Source organism: Pelobates fuscus, chromosome 7 (genome assembly GCF_036172605.1).
Source record: "Pelobates fuscus isolate aPelFus1 chromosome 7, aPelFus1.pri, whole genome shotgun sequence".
NCBI classification, from domain to species: Eukaryota; Metazoa; Chordata; class Amphibia; order Anura; family Pelobatidae; genus Pelobates; species Pelobates fuscus.
This window is the reverse complement of record NC_086323.1, coordinates 128,184,089-128,204,246: the sequence shown is the minus strand read 5'-3', so window position 1 is coordinate 128,204,246 and position 20,158 is coordinate 128,184,089. Positions and strand designations below refer to the sequence as shown.

The 20,158-nt window shown below is 40.8% G+C and overlaps 1 protein-coding gene across 4 annotated transcripts in view; it reads right to left on the bottom strand.

Moving 5' to 3' along the window:
• CACNA2D2 (calcium voltage-gated channel auxiliary subunit alpha2delta 2) overlaps positions 1-20,158 on the bottom strand; it is a 310,100-nt gene that overhangs the window by 102,459 nt on the left and 187,483 nt on the right. The gene's annotated exons all lie outside the window — the stretch shown is intronic.

The following is a 20,158-nucleotide window of genomic DNA, read 5'->3' as shown; positions in this document are numbered from 1 at the left end:
TACAGAAATTACATTGATGTACATACAAATCTTGTTTCATCAGCAATATATCTCAAATTAACACAATGCAGGTCGCACATTTTTCCTGAGTTTAGTTAACCCCTTAAGGACACATGACATCTGTGAGATGTCATGATTCCCTTTAATTCCAGAAGTTTGGTCCTTAAGGGGTTAAAGCCTGGTTTGGTATTAGAGAGAATTATTTAGACATTGGTTCTGATGGGGCTAAAGAAGAGACTCTATACATGATGTAATTCAGCATTGTACAAAAAGAGGCCTGCAAGACAGAGCTAGTATATAACCATAATACATTGACGTTGTGGCAGGTCTATGCAATGTATAATCATATAATGTAACTAAACCCCCATTATGTTTTGCCTAGATTAGGTGTTTTTTTTTAAAAACTAACCAAATCTGTCAGCACCAAAGTTGCTGTTTAGTAGATAAGGGAGTGCGCTGGATTTTCTTTTTATTGTACTTGTTGGCTCCCAGCAGCACCCTATGTATGCATGTTTAGGTGAGTGCTGCCAGCCCCTTGTTTACTCTAGTATATAACCTGTCACAAAATATGTTCTGATGTATCAACCATTTTAAACGGGGGTGTCTATAGATCATTCTAAAGTTTTAAAAGTAGTAAGAAAAGTGCTGCCTTTCTTGATTGTAAATTCTGACAGATTTTAGCACCTCCACAAAAAAATAGAACTGAGAATGTATAGATATAAATATTAATAAAGAGAAAGTGCTATTCAAAAAGTAATGCCAAAGAAAAAATGAGGGAAAAAGTGTAAAAGTATCAAAAAAAGAATGTGTCTAAGCAGAGTAGAAAATGCAAACAATGTTATTCACTAAATTCTGAATTGTTTGCAAATGAAATCTAATTTGCAAAAAAAATTATTTTTGCAAAAATAGCTGATGTGAAAAATTTCTCCAGGTCAGCCATAGGCCCACCTTAGCTATTTATTGAATAATCCTGCAATGTGAAGTTTTGAATTCAGAGGATCGTAAATTTAAGACTAAAATTGCTTAACTGGAAAAATATTTTTACCCAAAATTCCCCAATGACAATTTTTTATTAAGGAAATGGACCATATTATGAAGGGACCCAGCCATCGGACCCTTGCAATGCCAACACAAAGGGATTTATTCATTAAGGAGTAATTGATTAGGAATAAAAACATGTATTCGTGACTCTATAGTGAGGACTAGGTGCATGGCATGTTCCTCCAATGTCACGTACAGTCAAACTGGATGTTTGTATAGGAAGCGCCTCTAGTGGCTGTCGTGTGTTTTTTTGTAAATATAATTTTTATTATTTTTGGAATAAGTAGCGTCAAACGTAGAAATTCAACATGGAGACTCGCAGGTCTCTGGCTCACACATGTACGCATGGGCGCGCAGGCCCGTTTATCGTCTATTTTTATTTTCGGCTCGCAGGCCTCAAGTAATCTCCATAAGTAAAGTGTTAAGAGGGAGACAGACCGTTCTCATTTAAATAGCAGTATGAGCAGCATATCTAGGCATTTCGGCTGTCGTGTGTTTAACCCTGCAATGTAAACGTTGCATTTTTTACTAAAAGGCAATGCTTTACATTGCAGGGTTAAAACGACAGGGCCACTGCACCCAGACCACTTTATTGAGACAAAGTGACCTAGGTGCATTTAGTGTCCCTTTAATCCTGGAATAATGAAGAATTAACTAGGTAACTGCTAATTTGAGCCTATAGCTGAGCTACAGAAAATTATATTTAAAGAGTTGTTCAAACTAGGCAATTTTGGCCTACGATTTGCATTTCTCTTGTCAGTGCTACACAATTTCCAGCATTGTGACAATAAATCACGTTGTAGATAAGGACGCAGTACCATCAGTACTAGACATGCATGTTTGAGACAGGGTGAGAATGCCCAGCATGTGACGCACATGTCATAATTGTTCAGTTAAAAGCTTTGCTGTACCTGAAAAACATAGTCTGTGGGTGGAATAAGTGTTGAATCTCAGTGGGAGTGGGGAGTGAATGATAGGAGCAGAACGTATAACCCCTGAACAGCTTTGGTACTAAGAGGACTGCAGAACAATCACCTGTATAACATACATACATTACTCTGTTCTGTAAACAGTAGGAGTTTTGCTAACATCAAATGTTCTGCAATGAACTCAAAGCTAAGTAATATTAACCTGCTGTGTAGATATACACATACATATGCACATGCGCATACACACACACACACACACACATGCTCCAATGCTTGGCACTGGACAAAAACAAGCTCTATTGCAGGGATTCAATCTGGGCACACATACTACGCTACATGGCATTAGATACTGGCATGTACGTTAATAAACAAAACATTTCATGTTGTGATTTTAAAGCAAGCAGGCAATACTCTGCAGTGTTTTGGCGGCACAGGGAGCACTGGTACATAGTAACACGTTGTTCTGCAGCTTTCCAGGCACACACAGAACAGTGTTCCACAGTAACACACATTGCTCTGCAGTGTTCTGACTATACGCACTGTTCCAGTGTTTCAGGAAAACATACACTGTACTAGACAAACAGAGTTATATACTAAAGTGAATTGAGTGTGTGTGTGTGTGTGTGTATACACACACACATTTTAAGAACGTTAACATTTTATGTAGAAATCACAATAAATTGGATACACTCACAGGTCTTATTACATTAATTTAATGGTGCTTAAACAAACAAACAAAAAAAAAAAGAATATTGCTGTTTAGACCACTTTAGATCTTTTTAAAAATCTTGAAAAAGACCTAAAAATGTCCATCTAAATAACACCAAAAAATGTACGTGAGAAAACCTGTGAGTACATCCGATTTTTTTTACAATATTCATATAGAGTGCCCAACCCTATGTCCTGAGTAACACGGATTGCTCTGCGGTATTCCAAGCATATATAGAACACACGGATTTCCAAATCTTTTATGGGTTTTGCTCTGAATTACTGCCGACATATCACAGTATTCTGCAATATTTCAGTCACAAAAAACTTTGCTCTGCATTATTTAATGCATGCATTGCTCTGCAGTATTTTAGTCACACAAGCCTTGTTCTGGGAAAATAAAACACATCGCTATCTAGTAGTAGTGGCAAATATCCACATCGCTCTGCAGTGTTTTATGGAAACATGCATATTCCTCTACACTATTGTGGACACACACATATACACATTTGCTCTGCATTGTTACTATGAAATACACACTTTGCTCTGCACTTTATAGAGAATAAATAAAAAAATAAAAAAATGCCATTCTACCTGTGTATGATTTACTGAGAAGATTATAAGCTTAAAAAGTAACTTTTAATAAATAAATCTAAAATAAAAATATAATAATAATATAATAATATAATAATAATAAGAACAGCAGGAGTGAGTGGAGACTATACAGCGAGTATTTTAAGTTTATACTCGCATTAATGTGTAATATTTCAAACACACACATTGCTCTGCAATATTCCATGGACACAGACTGCTCTGCAGTATATCAGACACAGACTGCTCTGAAATATTCCAGACACAGACTGCTCTGCAGTATTTCAGACACAGACTGCTCTGCAATATTTCAGACACAGACTGCTCTGCAGTATTTCAGACACAGACTGCTCTGCAATATTCCATAGACACAGACTGCGCTGCAATATTTCAGACACAGACTGCTCTGCAATATTCCATAGACACAGACTGCTCTGCAGTATATCAGACACAGACTGCTCTGAAATATTCCAGACACAGACTGCTCTGCAATATTTCAGACACAGACTGCTCTGCAATATTTCAGACACAGACTGCTCTGCAGTATTTCAGACACAGACTGCTCTGCAATATTCCATAGACACAGACTGCGCTGCAATATTTCAGACACAGACTGCTCTGCAGTATATCAGACACAGACTGCTCTGCAATATTTCAGACACAGACTGCTTTGCAGTATTTCAGACACAGACTGCTCTGCAATATTTCAGACACAGACTGCTCTGCAGTATTTCAGACACAGACTGCTCTGCAATATTCCATAGACACAGACTGCTCTGCAATATTCCATAGACACAGACTGCTCTGCAATATTCCATAGACACAGACTGCTCTGCAGTATTTCAGACACAGACTGCTCTGCAGTATTTCAGACACAGACTGCTCTGCAGTATTTCAGACACAGACTGCTCTGCAATATTTCAGACACAGACTGCTCTGCAATATTTCAGACACAGACTGCTCTGCAATATTCCATAGACACAGACTGCTCTGCAATATTCCATAGACACAGACTGCTCTGCAATATTTCAGACACAGACTGCTCTGCAATATTTCAGACACAGACTGCTCTGCAATATTTCAGACACAGACTGCTCTGCAGTATTTCAGACACAGACTGCTCTGCAATATTCCATAGACACAGACTGCTCTGCAATATTTCAGACACAGACTGCTCTGCAATATTTCAGACACAGACTGCTCTGCAATATTTCAGACACAGACTGCTCTGCAGTATTTCAGACACAGACTGCTCTGCAATATTTCAGACACAGACTGCTCTGCAGTATTTCAGACACAGACTGCTCTGCAGTATTTCAGACACAGACTGCTCTGCAGTATTTCAGACACAGACTGCTCTGCAGTATTTCAGACACAGACTGCTCTGCAATATTCCATAGACACAGACTGCGCTGCAATATTTCAGACACAGACTGCTCTGCAGTATATCAGACACAGACTGCTCTGCAATATTTCAGACACAGACTGCTTTGCAGTATTTCAGACACAGACTGCTCTGCAATATTTCAGACACAGACTGCTCTGCAGTATTTCAGACACAGACTGCTCTGCAATATTCCATAGACACAGACTGCTCTGCAATATTCCATAGACACAGACTGCTCTGCAGTATTTCAGACACAGACTGCTCTGCAATATTTCAGACACAGACTGCTCTGCAATATTTCAGACACAGACTGCTCTGCAATATTTCAGACACAGACTGCTCTGCAATATTTCAGACACAGACTGCTCTGCAATATTCCATAGACACAGACTGCTCTGCAATATTCCATAGACACAGACTGCTCTGCAGTATTTCAGACACAGACTGCTCTGCAATATTCCATAGACACAGACTGCTCTGCAGTATTTCAGACACAGACTGCTCTGCAATATTTCAGACACAGACTGCTCTGCAATATTTCAGACACAGACTGCTGTGCAGTATTTCAGACACAGACTGCTTTGCAGTATTTCAGACACAGACTGCTCTGCAGTATTTCAGACACAGACTGCTCTGCAGTATTTCAGACACAGACTGCTCTGCAATATTTCAGACACAGACTGCTCTGCAATATTTCAGACACAGACTGCTCTGCAGTATTTCAAACACAGACTGCTCTGCAGTATTTCAAACACAGACTGCTCTGAAATATTCCAGACACAGACTGCTCTGCAATATTTCAGACACAGACTGCTCTGCAATATTTCAGACACAGACTGCTCTGCAGTATTTCAGACACAGACTGCTCTGCAGTATTTCAGACACAGACTGCTCTGCAATATTCCATAGACACAGACTGCTCTGCAATATTTCAGACACAGACTGCTCTGCAATATTCCATAGACACAGACTGCTCTGCAATATTCCATAGACACAGACTGCTCTGCAATATTTCAGACACAGACTGCTCTGCAGTATTTCAGACACAGACTGCTCTGCAATATTTCAGACACAGACTGCTCTGCAGTATTTCAGACACAGACTGCTCTGCAATATTCCATAGACACAGACTGCTCTGCAATATTTCAGACACAGACTGCTCTGCAATATTTCAGACACAGACTGCTCTGCAGTATTTCAGACACAGACTGCTCTGCAATATTTCAGACACAGACTGCTCTGCAGTATTTCAGACACAGACTGCTCTGCAATATTCCATAGACACAGACTGCTCTGCAATATTTCAGACACAGACTGCTCTGCAATATTTCAGACACAGACTGCTCTGCAATATTTCAGACACAGACTGCTCTGCAGTATTTCAGACACAGACTGCTCTGCAATATTTCAGACACAGACTGCTTTGCAGTATTTCAGGCACAGACTGCTCTGCAATATTTCAGACACAGACTTCTCTGCAGTATTTCAGACACAGACTGCTCTGCAGTATTTCAGACACAGACTGCTCTGCAGTATTTCAGACATATTGTTCCACAGTATTTGAATACATATTTGCTATGTAGAATGTTATATTTATGCTCACATTGCAGTGCAGTATGTCCGACACATATAGCTCTGCAGTATTAAACGCACACAAAAACATGCGCTGCAGCATTTAAGACACAGCTCTAAAGCCTCGATTCACATTTAAAATACTGTGTTGTTGTATTAGAGCATTAAAGAAAGATCAGTGAGGGGTTAGCTGACTTAACACAGTCAGGTATATACGCACGCTGCTCTGCACACGGTACATGCTACACTGCAGATAATATTCTTAATCCAAATAATAAAAAATAAAAATCATACAAACAGCCTGAGGGAGAAACCATCAAGTCAGCTGCATTTCTACAGCTACACAGAGGCTGACCTTTTCTAGCCCAATCTGCTATGTTTTGCCGGCCTGGCTGATGGAAAAAATTAATACAATAGATTTTATTTAAAGGGAAAAAGGTCAGGGTGTGTTAAAAAAAAATATCTCATTTCAGGTTGTAGGAACTAGGCCTTTCGTAAGTGTAACGCTCCCCTCACCCCACTCTCTAAGTAATCCTCCCACCCTTTGCAAGGCGAACCTCGCTCCAAACCCTCCTGTCATTGTTGTGCGTTGGCGAAGTGGGGTCGCAAACAGCGTTTGTTATATGGCTGTGCGTCCTACGAATGGCAAACAAAGAGATGCTTGTAATGACTTGTGAGCTGCTGTGCGCATTTCAATGCTACGCACGCTTAGATGAAGTTGGCTTTAACCTTTGGAGGTATGGCCAGGGAATTGCGAGGAATTGGCAAGGGAATCGTAAATCTTGGGCCAAAATAGTTGGGCTGGGAAAAAAAGCTGTGTAGGAGAATATTTCTAATCTGACTATTTCGGCCTAAAATATGCAACTGATGATTATCTACAAATCCCTGTTTGTTAAATAATCCCTGACTGTTGTGGGCTTTGCATCCCATGAGGTCAGACTACCATGTGTCCACAACACACAGGGAGTGCCAACGTATCGCCATCACTGGTTTAGGCCTTAGATTTAGATGTATTGCGGTGTGTTCAATAAAAAAATCAGTTCCTGTATTTACTAAACTGGAAAATGTAGAGTACTGATGATAAAGGGAAGTGCAACATAACAGATGTAAAAAATAAAATCTACTACTTAACTATTTTTACAGCTCATTAATTTTGGATCAAACATGGGAAACTAGAGAGAAATGTGAGACAATGTAAGAGGGCTTCCCAAATCAGGACTGCCCAACAAATTCAGGACTGTTGGGAGGTATGACCTAACTCTTCCATAAAAAAAAAACCAACAACTTGTGACAAAAAAAATAATTGCACAGCTATCTCATAGATTTCTAGGGGAATCTATATAAGAGCACACTCGTGAAAAATAGAGCAGGGTTTAAAATCACTAAAACAAAATGATAAAAACTAGTCATATATGTACACCGACGCTGGATGCTTGTATTCTTTTGTGCAAGAGGCAGTCAACCATTTTTTTCCAGCGAATGATAATCTTGCAAATGGCTCAGATTCTGTATAAAATGTCTGCGCTACAACCCAAAGAAACATACAAAATGGTTTATGGGAAATATGCCTCTCTGCCATACAGAGCTACAATAGGACTAGGTTTGGCTAAAACACATTAACCCAATTTCCCAGGTGCAGAATAAACAGAACCTAGGGATTTGCTGTAAATGGGTGACACCTAAATGACTCCTTTCTGCTTCTTCTTTTAATAATTTAAAGGAACACTATAGTTACCTAAATAACTTAAGCTTAATGAAGCAGTTTTAGTGTCTAGATCAGGATTTAACTCCTAAATGGCAGTGAATTGAGCAGTGAAACCTGAGAAGCATGATCTAGACCAGGGGTCCTCAAACTCCGGCCCCCCAGATGTTGCTGAACTACAACTCCCATGATTCTCTGGCTATCTATGTAATTCAAAGAATCATGGGAGTTGTAGTTCAGCAACATCTGGGGGGCCGGAGTTTGAGGACCCCTGGTCTAGATCATGCTTCTCAGGTTTCACTGCTCAATTCACTGCCATTTAGGAGTTAAATCCCCTTGTTTCTGATTATACAGCCTTTGTCACACCTCCCCTGATTCCGACTGACACAGCTTGCATTGAAAAAAAAAATAGTAAATGGTTTCACTTTCAATTAGATGTAATTTTCCTTAAACAATTGTATCTCTTTCTCTGTAAATTGAACTTTAATAACATACAGGAGGCTCTTTCAGGGTCTAGCAAGCTATTAACATAGCAGGGGATAAGAAAATCTAAATTAAACTAAACTTGCAATAAAGAAAGGATAAACTTTAGAAGACTCTTTACAGGAAGTGTTTAGGAAGGCTGTGCAAGTCACATGCCGGAAGGTGTGACTAGGGTTCATAAACAAAGTGATTTAACTCCTAAATGGCAGATAATTGAGTAGTGAGACTGCAGGAACACACCAAAACTGTTTCATTAAAGCACACAAAATGCCAGGGTCTTTGGGTCCCACCCTCAGGGTCCCACTCCTGCCGGGCTGAAGGGGGAGGAAGGGGTTAAATTCTTACCTGGGGACTCTCCTCCCACACGCGCATTCAGTCAGTCAATAGGAAGGCATTTGTCAATGCTTTTCTATGGACGCTGGCGTCTTCTCACTGTGAAAATCAGAGTGAGAATAGCGGCTGTAAATGAGACAGCCGCTAGAGGCTGGATTAACCCTAATGTAAACACAGCAGTTTCTCTGAAACTGATATGTTTACTGCTGCATGGTTAACACTAGATGGACCTGGCACCCAGACCACTTCATTGAGCTGAAGTGGTCTGGGTGACGATAGTGGTCCTTTAAGCTAAATTTGTTTTGGTGACTATAGTGCCCCTTTAAATGATGATTACAATACAGCTATGGGTCCTGGGTGTGGACATGCAAATGATAAATCTCTATATTATTATTTTTTTAAGTAAATTGTGGAACATCATTCAAAGTGTTCCTTTTCTGGTCAAATTCTAGCTGCAGTTGCCACAGTAACGGTATAGGAATATTCCTGGAAGGTGAGTGTTGAGCAATTTTATATCATTTTGCTATTTATTCTGGGCAAATTGCCAGGAAAAAATACTTCCTGCAAAGAAGTGCATCATTTCTGTTAGCTAAGAGGAAATGTTTTTGGTGTTTTTCTATGTGTATTCCCAGTAAACAACTCTGAGGTGTTTAAATTTGTTAATGGAAGAAGCCAATTTTGATTGTGTTAAAATTTTCTTACTTTTCTTACTTCTTATGCAAATCTTCTTACTTTTCCCATGATTTCTGTTTGTGTAAGTAATTTCAACCTAGGCAGGTGAACGCACTTTTTTCCCTTTGGTTTTCATTGTATGTATTGGGGCTCATGTGTACTATAGTCATTGCTGCCAGCCACAAGTAGTGGGAGTTTGAGCAGGGCTTAATTTTGTAGGTGATTGCACCTGTTACTCATTTAATTTCTCGAGATGGTTCAAAGCCCACTTCAACAGAAACATTCAGAAAGAATGTCACAGATAAGAAAGGAATTGTATAAAAAGTTCAACTTTTGCTGTAGAGAATGTATTGACCATGATGACCACGATGTCTGTGAGTTGTAGTTCAACCACTGGCGGATCCAGAAGGGGGGCAACAGGACAATTGAGCCCCCACCCCCCGAGTCTCTTCCCTGCTGGCTAATGCAGGGCTGGCACTGCCCAAGCGCCAGGGATGCAATGTGCCTTCAAGGACCGGAGCGGAGATCAGAGATCTCCCTCCCTGGTCTGCAGGCATTGTACTAGCAGCCGGCAGGGGAGGGAGAGAGGACCCAGGAGCTCAGCCTGCAGCTCCTCCGGGTCCTTCTCTCACGAGCATGGAGCGTTGCTGTGGTTACCATGGCAATGCTCCCGATCTCGCAAGTGTGAACCCCACCGGACCACCAGGGATCGAGAAATGTCCTCCCTCAGTAAAGTTAAGAAGGGAGGAAACAATGAATCTCTATGAGGAAAGTTCAGTGTCTTCATGCAGAGGGTGGAGACACTGAATGTCAGTGATGCACACTGTGGAGCTGTGCCCCAGGAAGCATCTCTAGTAGCCATCTGAGGAGTGGCCAGTGGAAATATCCCTACGCTGTAGTGTAAACACTGCATTTTCTCTGAAAAGACAGTGCTTACAGCAAAAAGCCTGAAGGTAATGATTCTACTCACCAGAACAAATATAATAAGCTGTAGATGTTCTGGTGACTATATTGTTACAAGGAATGTTATCTTTGGCAATTAGTGGAGCCTAAGCAAGGTTCCTTTTCAGATTAAAAAGTAAATTGCGGGGGGGGCGGGGCCCGGACACCATACTGAGCGGTCGCATGGTCGGTGAGCTCCTCTCCTGAAACTAAATTAAACGACAAAACCACGGGCTCACCGACGCCTAATCGACACTAAAAGGGACCCAAGAAAGCTGAAAGCACACCAGACTGTTGCCGGTGCAATCGAGTGGCCCACGGAGACTGAAAACCAGATGCTGGAAAACTGCGGCCTGGCGAGACCCGGGCAGGAGGAACGGCCGACCTCCTAGACGGGAATCAAAAGACCCCGCAATGTATTGAGCTTCGAGCTTAACCCCCCCCCCCTTTGGACCGGTGGGGGTTATCCCGGTCCGCACAAGCTTGCAATCAGTGGCGATAACGATCCCCACGGCTGCAATAGCCCTTGCCAACCCACTACCGCACAACACAAGATGGTGGCTGTCTTCTGTCAGAGTAAACCCAGACACACACAGTCTGAAGCGCTCCAGCTCAGCCCCACGGAACCAGCCTGGCGGAGGCTGGAGAACTTCATTGAGAGGCTCTGGGAGCCTGTGGAAATACACCCGCAGCCCACATCACCTCAACTCCGAGGAGAGACTCGTGAGAACGGGACCAGGCTGAAAGAGAAGCCCTCCCCAAGTATTATCACCTCGCGGCCACCACAACCCACGCCGGTGAGCCCACCAGCGCCGGGGGCCAAGGGACGCAAAACCCCAAAGCACCATGCATACAGATCGCGGCCTCACCGCTGCAGACAGCGCCGGCACAACAGAGCCACCAGCCACCCCCCTCCACAGCAGTATACGAACCCTAAGCGACACCAAGACTGTGGTGTGCGGAAACCAACCCGCCACCAGAGAGGGAGAAGCGACCCGTGCCGGACCCAGGGTGTCCCAGCCAGCCTACAGCATTTGCAGCACAGCCTGACTTCCCGTACGCCGGACAGGGGGACCGAGATACCCGAACATGGGATGAACTGTCCACGATGGCATGCACGGGGTATTGGTTGAAGACCACTAACACTGCCTCCCTCTGCGCCCCTTATGTTGCCTGGCAAACGGACTGACCTGGGACAAACCTCACGGGAACCCTAACAGTTCCTATCAAGTTTGTGGTTTATATTTGATCTCTCATAATTTAGAAAGCAATGTTACCTTGTTAAATTTTTATTTCAGCTTAGTGATGCCTTAGTTTAACCATATATGTTGAAGCTCACGTAATTTTAAGCAACCCAGAGGCTTACTAGCTCTTAACACTTGGGCAGACCCTGTTCAGTAAAGACGACTAATCATGCTTCCCTAGTATCACAACGCTGCCTGACAACCAATCTTTGACACGTTGATATCCTGTGGCAGCCTGCCCTCGTAACACCTAGCAAGACACACAGTTCTCTACCTAACTACTAACCTGTTTATCTTACCATATTCTCTTCCTACATTTAAACATATAAAAATTGTGCAGAACCACTACCGCAATGTTTGCAATGTTATAGTATTCTAACGCGTACTACTGTTTTTGTGGCAAGCCAAACCTATTATGTAAGCTGTGCACAACAAAAATAAAGAATTACAAAAGGTAAATTGCCATCAATCCATCATTCAAAATAATTCCACAGGAGAGAAACTTGGAGACATCATCAATAGAGATCCAGCACAAGGAAGAAATTACAAGAAATATCAATAAAGGCAAGTTGGCAGGAGGGAGTATAATCATTAAGATACAAAAGGAAAACTGAAGGAAAAAAAACAATGACAGTAACACTTTAAAGGAACACTATCGTCATCAAAATAACTTTGGCTTAATAAGGCAATGTTTGTGCATAGATCATGCCCCTGAAGTTCACTTCTCAATTCACTGCCATTTAGGAGTTAAATCACCTTTGTTTCTGTTTATACTGCCCTAGCCACACCTCCCCTTGTTGTGACTCACACTGTCTGCATGAAAACAAAATTGCTTCATTTTCAATAAGATGCAACTAACTTTAGAAGTTTATTTGCATCTGAAAATTGAACATTAATTACATACAGGAGGCTCCTGCAAGATAAGAAATTCTAAATTAAACAGAATTTGCAATAAAGGAAGTGTAAACATTAGGTGACGCTTTACAGGAAGTGTTTAGGAAGGCGGTGCAAGTTACTTGTTACATCAGGGCTTGACAAATTTGTTTGGAATCAAGGAGCCAGCTAAAAAAGTTAGGAGCCATTTTTTTCAAAACTAGCGAAGTTTAATTGACAAGAAATATACAATTCTAAAATGGACACTATAGTCACCAGAACCACTACAGCCTTATGTAGTTGTTCTGGTGCCTATAGCCTGTCCCTGTAGGCTTCTTAATGTAAACACTGCCTTTTCAGGGAAAAGGCAGTGTTTACATTGCTGTCTAGTAACACCTCTAGTGACAGTCACTCAGACAACCACTAGAGAGTCCTGTGTCTGTGCTGCACAGTGTTCAGCACCTTTGTTCAGCATCTCCACGCTCTGCATGGAAGTGCCGAATGTTACTCATAGAGAACAAGCGCAATATCCTCCCAATGCTTTCCTACAGGAAAGCATTGGTGTAGCTGAGATGTTAAATAATGGTTATCTCATCCATGAAGATAGGACAAACCGTGGAAAAACCAGCACGACGTGGTAAAGAAGGTGAGCAAAAACACCTCTATCATAATCGGAGGGGTGCAGGTACCTAAACAGGCACAGAAAGACACAATCTCTGCCACAGGCACACACAAGCACTCTGACACACTGACAGACAGACACACACACACTGACAGAGACAAACACATACACAGACACACACTGACAGAGACATACACACAGACAGACACATACACACACTCACACACTGACAGAGATAGACAAACACATACCCACAGACACTGACAGAGACACACACACACACTGACATACACACACTCACAAATTGACATTTTTAATTTTCATCTACCCAGCCTCCCTACCTTTGGGAGAGCTGAGTGAATCTTTCCCTTTGGTCCAGTGGGGCTGCTCGCTCATCCTGCGTGCCAGGGAGCAGTACCTGTGGCTCCTCTCTGCTCCCTGTAATGATGCCGGGCCGGAATGACGTAATATTTTGGCTCCTGACATCACTATACAGCGCGAGGGAGCAGAAAGGAGCTGCAGGAAGACTGCTCCGTCGCGCGCGGCCCAAGCCTGCCGCCATCATGCAGCCCAGGGCGGCTGCATGCACAATATCCAGGACGGCCGCCTCCACAAAACCCAGGGTGGCCGCCTCCATGTTCCCTGATCTGGCCACCTGCACCAAAACAGTTTCATTAAATTAAAGTTGTTTTGGGTACTATAGTATCCGTTTAAGTAACTGTCCCCAAATCCCATATCCATCAACAAATGCCATCAATTTCATGTAACTGTCCCAAGTAAAACAAGAGAAATGGACAAAGCAACGTCTCCCTTATTCCAAAACTCAGGAATACTATTGTGAAACAAAACAATTGCCAGTCATGCTCAGCAGGGCCTAGCATCATCCAATTCCACAAGGTACAAGGGATATATAATGACCCTGGGGACAGGTAGAGTTAGTTGGAAGACATGATGAATAGATTTTTTTGGAGAAATTCACAAAAAGGCCTTGAGGCAAACAAGGAAGAGGATAACGGAGATAATATAAAGAAAGGACATGGTCTGCCTTTTGTTCAAAATACAATATGTAGTGGCAGAGTCAGAAACCAAGTGAACCGTCACTAGAAAATAATAGATTTGCAAAGCCCACTAGACAGGGAGACGGAAGAAAGCCCCTCGAAGTGTATACACAGGGTCACATGGTGAGGTACAGATTTGTAAGGACTGATATCGTTTCCAAACATCAAAAGACTGAAGAGCTGTTTTCTAGGGGGAAAATGATGTTTGAGTGTTGCAGCTGCATATATTCCACTATAGTGAGTACATCCTTCTTTGCAAAGTATGTCGAATGGTCACTTCAGACACCTGTGGTGAAAAACTACATCTTATGAAGCATTATTAAAAAAAAAAAAAAAAAACAATATGTGGGTTGTTTTTTTTCACCCACCCATTTTAGATGAGAGATTCATATCAAACATCAACATCAATTCTTTCAAAAAAAGTGATCAGTCGAATTAAAGATATACACCAAGCTCCATGACAACCTATGCTATTTGTATTGGTTATGAAGCTCGGGGGTCTGTCTTCCATTTTTCAAAAAAACACAGTGTATCAGAACTATTGTAGTTTGCAAAACTTACTGCAGCTACAATTCCAACCTCCTCATTTATATATATAAACGAAGTTTGGCTTCTCCTTCTGCTGCCAAGTGCATGATAGGTAAGCAAAAGATATACTTGTTCCCATCTATTCAAGTAGCCTCTCGTGCAGCTTATTGTAATTAAAGGGAATCTAGAGTGTTAGGAATAAAAAGTTGTATTCATAACACTAAAGAACACAAAGGGTTAAAAACTCTTTATTTACTCACCCGATTTAAGCGCCAATCCCGATGGGGGGGACCTAATTTGCATATGCAGTGTTGCGTACGCATTAGGTCTACCCCAAATGAAAGCATTCCTGTAGGAATTTCACTGATGCTGGATCTCCTCATCCAGAGCATGAGGACATCCAGTGTTGTTTAAGGGACTCAGCTAGAATCTCTCTGGTAGACAGTCACTAGATGCAGTCTTAGTTTCTTATAAACATTGCACCTAGAGCCCCTTCAATGAGCTGAAGTGGTCTGGGTGCCTATAGTGTCCCTTTAAGGAAAATCAACCCTAGCCTAGAGTGTCTCTTAATTATTTTGAGGGTCTGTTGTCACTTTGGCTTTTTAGACGTTCCTTGTATTTTCAGGGTGAGGGAAGCAGTGGACTGTTGTTGCTTTGTGTTAATAACAATAAAATAGGTTTGCTTAGTGTAATTAGTAGTACATCTCAATCATATTCCGCAGCACTGTACAATAGGTCAGAAAAAAAAGATAAGGAATTCTAACAGAACATGTTTGACATAGGGGAACAAAAGGGTGAAGAGGGCCCTGGCCAAATGAGCTTGCAGTCTAAAAAGTAGCCTTTTAATTTGGTATTTTGAGATTTGAAACAGTCTAGAGTAGCAGGGGACGGTAAAATATTAATAAATAGTAAGGTATTGGTGATATAATGTTTAGCACAAACAAAGTACACTGCAACTGTTGTCCCTCAGCACTTACAACCTACTTAGAGGAAAACCCATTCATAAGATCTTTCCTGCCTAAACAACAAAGAAATGAGATACTGCCCAAGAGTTTCAAACATACCCCGGGCAAGGCATTTTCAAACCGAGAGCAATAGAGATGAAAAAGAAATAAAAAAATAAAATTATTCAAAACTTTCATTTTCAGAAATCCATTGTGCACAGTGCACAGTTATCATTTGTCATTGTCGGTTACTGCTCTATTATTTCCTCCATGGTACAGAGTGAAAGTATTGCTTGTGACATTCAGCACCATGGAGAGAGTTACATACTGCCGTTCTGACACATATCCAAGGTGCTGAAATCAAGTACAGGGTTTTGGCTAAGCTTGCCTTAAAAGGGCACTTCAGACATCCACATGTGCTTAGTACACTATGTAGTTTAGGATACAGTTTGTATGCCTGGGTGATTTTTTAAAATTTATTTTTTTAAACATAATTATTAATTTTGCTCTATAAGCCAACCACTGCAATTTCTTCCCAACCTTCAGTGTTTTCCTTTTTGCTGTAAAATTAATCTGCACATGATGGCTTTCTCTGAGTTGTAGGTTAGCTGTTAACATTGTACAATAGAAACACTTCCCAGAAATCTAAGCTGTATTCTAAAATGAACACTCTAAGTACAATGACCACCATAACCACTGCAAGCCCTCTAACTGTATGGAGGGCCGAGAGCTCCTGCTAGGAGTTTCCATTAGCTAGTGATATATCAGCACATTGGCTGAGAGTGTCAGTTGATAACTCTCAGCTAATGAGCTAAGCCATCTACTGCATAGCTGAGGCAGAGATTTTCCATTCTTAGAGAGGCAAGGACCAGCACCCGTGGATCCCAGGTAATAAGTCAAACCAATTCTATACTTGGGTTCATGTCCTGGGTAGGCTGGTACTACCCACACTGACATTGTCCCATTGAGAGAAGTACTCCTCTTTTGTTGAGTGTCCGCTCTCGGTGAGACATCACACTTTATTTATTTCTAAGAAGTTCAACCACTAGCAAATTATTTGAAATCTATTGGGTGATGGGCGCCAAGGAATTCCTGGCATCAGAATTACTACAGAGCTGCTGTAGTGGTTATGGTGGTTGGAGTGTTCCTTCAAATCACGGCTAATGGTATGGGCTCTACCATACTAAAGAAAAGTTTACTATCTTGATTGAGTACCTTTCTGGTTTGCGCAATGCTCACTGAAGAAATATGCAATGGCTTGGAAAAAGCAGCAAATGCAGGACCCTCAAATGTGTATCTTTTTAGAAGGTTATATGGCTTTTACTTTATAGTTTTTTGCATGTATTTCTAATGCATTGTCTATCAGCCAAAGTGGCTGAATTGGTAAAATCCTACTCAGATGCTTTGGACCAAATACTGCAATTCCTCTACATATAAATGATTTTGAAGTGGGCATTGAAAATGATTTGTCTGTGTTTGCAGATGACAAAAACTAGATGGGAAAATACAGTCTGAACGTGATATAACTTCACTACAGAGGGATTTGGATACATTGGGGGTGTGGACAGGCATTATTTTGGAAGAAAGAAGCCACAATTCAATGTATTAAATGGAGTTGAGTTAGGGATACGATTAAATTAAAAGGACTGGGAACAATTATACATCTCACACTAGACAACAGAATGCAAGGCTGGCCTGCAATTACAAACGCTAGTAAGGTGTTTTCATATATATAAAGGGGTATTGATTCAAGTGATCAAAATTTTATTTTGCCACTTTACAAATCAATGATAAGAATCCAGCCTGAATATGCGGCGCAATTTCAGGCACCAGTTTTAAATAAGGATATTGCAGAACTAGAAAAAGTGCAGAGGTAAGCAAAAACAATTAGTAAGGGGAATGGAAAATATTAGCTATGAAGAAAGGCTAGAAAAACTGGATTTGTTTATTTTATAAAAAACAAAGGTGCCTCAGAGGGGATATGACACCACTTTACAAATATATACAGGGTCAGTACAAACCACTATGTGCTAAACCGTTCATTAGGAGGAATATACAACAGACAAGAGGTCACCCATTGACACTGGAAGAACAATAAAGATATGGAATTCTCTGCCTAAAGAAGTTGTCTTATCAGATTCTATAGATAATTTAAAAAAAAAAGGCTTGGATGCTTTTTTGCATAAACAGAATGTAATATAACAGCATATAATTCTTATGTATGTAAACAGGTTGTTGCTCCAGGGAGAGATATTTTTCCCCTTTTGTGGCATAATTGAAAATGGCTACAATTGTTCTTTTTTTTTCTTGGTTCGGACTAATGAATGTCATGTAAATGAATTTGCAGTTGTTACAAGCAAAACCAGCAGTGTGCAAAGAATCAAAGATTTATATAAAGCAGAGTAGTAAAGTTCTGGATTGCATTATCTGATGAAAAGAAAAGAAGACGGCTGGGCACATCTTTAGAAAGTCAAAGCACACGTGGACAGCCTTTATATGATTGGAAAAAAATATTGATCCAAAGATTAATCATATTTGCATCTGGATCAATACAAAGGGCTGGATACATTTGGAAGAAAAGGTGATCTTGCCGTCTCGCTATCTATATAACAATTAGGAAATGTCAAATGTTACTGTATATGTCAGGCACATTTATGGTATCAATCCGGAGGGTGAATGATGTAGAAGTTCCACTTAAAATACATTTAATACTAGTGCTTATTTATGAAAATCGGGAATTGTACATGGGAGTTGCAAATATCATGCCAGAATTTTATAAAAATGATTTAAAAATTAAATTTCTCAATTTCCACAACTCCTGCTTTAGTAAATGCATCCATACTGTATCACAAACATGGCACTATTATATGACAACACCTCTCAGAGCCATTTACCTGGAAAAATAGCAATAAGGCTGGAACTCTAGCTTCTTCAACTAGACCACAGGTCGAAGGATCACACCACTCGGACTCTCAAACATAAATAACCGTGTATTAGGACCACAACGGACTATTTAACACATGGATCTTGATTAAGCAGTAGGGAAGTCACTGTAAAGCCCAATAAAGGAAACACTTTGCAGGTATGACAAAGAAGCAATCCCAAGCAAAACAATGAATTGCCCAAGTAGTGTGGAAGTGATATTGCCCAATCTAAAAGACATCAAAACTGAACACATTTTCCTTAATACAAAACCTTTATTCAACAAAATTCCCAAACAGCAGTTTTATATCAAACAGACATGAAATAATATGAATAAGAGTATGAAATAAAACAATTGATGCGATACTCCTGATGTTATTGGAGGTACCACAAGTAGTATACATAGAATAGATTTTAAAATCCCCAAATATTTTTGCTGAAAAATAAAACTAAAAGAAAATAAACACCTTTCTGAACATTTTGGCATTTAACAACAAACATGAGATTAGTGGGGAACTGATAAGAGAATTTCAAATTCCAGGCTAAACCAGAAAAATAAGAAAACAAAATCTCTAATTCTTCTATGAATGTAGCTCTGCTATTTTGACATAGAACTTGCAATTCTAATACCAATTATCAGTTCAGTGAATAAACCCCAGTGTTCTTAAAATGATAAACACATTCAGAAAGCTAACGTTCTAGCAATACCATTGGTGCAAAGAAGTGCAGCACATCAGTTTAGCCAGTACCCATTCGAGTATGGACTTCTATTTCTCTGTGTGTGCAACAGAACCTAACAATCACATTGTCCTTTAAAAAGGACTTATTGCCCTTGTTACAGAGAAGGAGGACAAATGAACGGTCCCAAGCACATAAGCATCTCAAGGGATACAGTAACTTGTGTCCTGTGTCCTGTGCAAGATCCCGCAGGGAGCTCCTCTCCTAAAATATCTTGCACGAGAGTCTCCTTGACTAGATTAACATTAGGAGTCTAATCAGCAATCAGACATCTCATAATTTTCTGATTAGCTTTGATTAAACTCCCAGCTTTGCCAGAATGCAAGCAAAAACTCAGGAACCAGAAACACAAACAAGGAAACCTGCTCCCCAAACAGATCAAAAGGTAGAATTGTAGGAGGGGAGAGGGAATGAGGTGGGGAGCTGAGTTGAGCAGGGGGTGGAGATCAAAACCAGATTGAGAGAGAAACACAGGAGAAAGAAAGGTTAACATAGACAAGAGGCCGTGTAGGGGAGGCGAAAACCAGAGAGCAGGCTGCCATAGTTAGTATGCATAAGGATCATGCGTGAACACATACTGCATACACCACCCACAATTTATTTAACGTATACTTCAAACCCCTGAAAAGCATAAAGCAAAGTCTGTTAGGTTTATATCAACAATATATCCCATAGGATCACACACTCACACAAATCAGCATTATACATATGCACACCCACTGCATACACCTGGATCGCACACATACACAATGCATAACTCAGCTTCACATCCACACTACACTTACCTCAGGATCACACAAACACAACCACACTACATGTACCTCAGAATTACACAACCATATTTACAATATATTTACTTTAGGATCACA